A 1,031-nucleotide genomic window follows, 5' to 3' on the forward strand; every position below is an offset into this window, starting at 1 on the left:
GTAAGAGACCGGAAATGTGGGAGAGCTGGCAGGCCCCGGCTCCTTGTGACCACAGGCGTAGGGCACCCCGAGGGGCAGGATGGCAGGGGCCGACCACTTAAGGCATAACCACCTGGTGGTCAGGCTGGCTTGAATTAGGGAAGAGCACGGAGCCTGTAAGGCGGCTGAAGTTTCCGTTACCTGGAGACGCTACTTCCACAAAGCCGATAAAACTAGCTCTCAGGTTTAGGGTTGCTGCACTCTGAGAGCTACTGAAAAAAGTCCTTAGCACCAGCACAGAGTGGTAATAATGAAGACACTCACCAATAACTTGCTTAAAAACCCACGAAGGTCAACGCCATACCGAAACTAAAGAGAGCCATCCACCGGCTGCAAGTCGGCGGGTGAAGCCAAAATGGGAAGAAAAGGAAACACGAGCGCCCTGCGAAGGTACGGTGGGCGGAGCCAAGGCTGCATGAAACCTCGCGAGAAAAACAGTACCTCACTCGGGCAAGCCGAAGAGGAGCGAAGTGATGAAGAAAAGGTGAGGAAGGCAGAGTCTGCCCTTTGTTTTTATGAGAGGGGGTGCACCATTCCTGGAGAATACCAGGTCCAGGTGTGGAGTGAGTGGAGCAAGCTCCTATTCCAATTCCCAGCTCCAAAAATTTGCTCCATTTACTGTATTGTCCTCAGATATTAACCTGATGAGAGCAGATACTACACTTGATCGTAGCCAAAAGGCCGGGAAGCGATTCTCTCCTGTAATTCTTGAGCCATTATCCCAGTCCTATTTCCTGCTGCATCTAATCAATGATGTGTTGTTATAGTATGCCTATTGTTTTGGTCTTATGAATCCATATCTTTTTTTCTCCTGAGATTAATTTTTTTCTTTCTTGTTATGTTTCCCATTATTGAGAAGTTGTGAACGGGCTTGCTGAGAAAAGCTGATAAGGACTGACTCAGATAGATAGTTGGTATTTTGAAAGGAGACCAACTACTTTCCCCACCCCCAAAAACAAATAAAGAAAACAGAAGGACTTTTAGGGTTAGGG

At 47.9% G+C, this 1,031-nt stretch overlaps 1 pseudogene; it reads right to left on the reverse strand.

The window, feature by feature from the left end:
- Window positions 1-559: 559 nt before the first annotated feature.
- Window positions 560-732, reverse strand: LOC118893737 (annotated as a pseudogene).
- Window positions 733-1,031: the final 299 nt, after the last annotated feature.

This window comes from Balaenoptera musculus, chromosome 3 (genome assembly GCF_009873245.2).
Source record: "Balaenoptera musculus isolate JJ_BM4_2016_0621 chromosome 3, mBalMus1.pri.v3, whole genome shotgun sequence".
NCBI classification, from domain to species: Eukaryota; Metazoa; Chordata; class Mammalia; order Artiodactyla; family Balaenopteridae; genus Balaenoptera; species Balaenoptera musculus.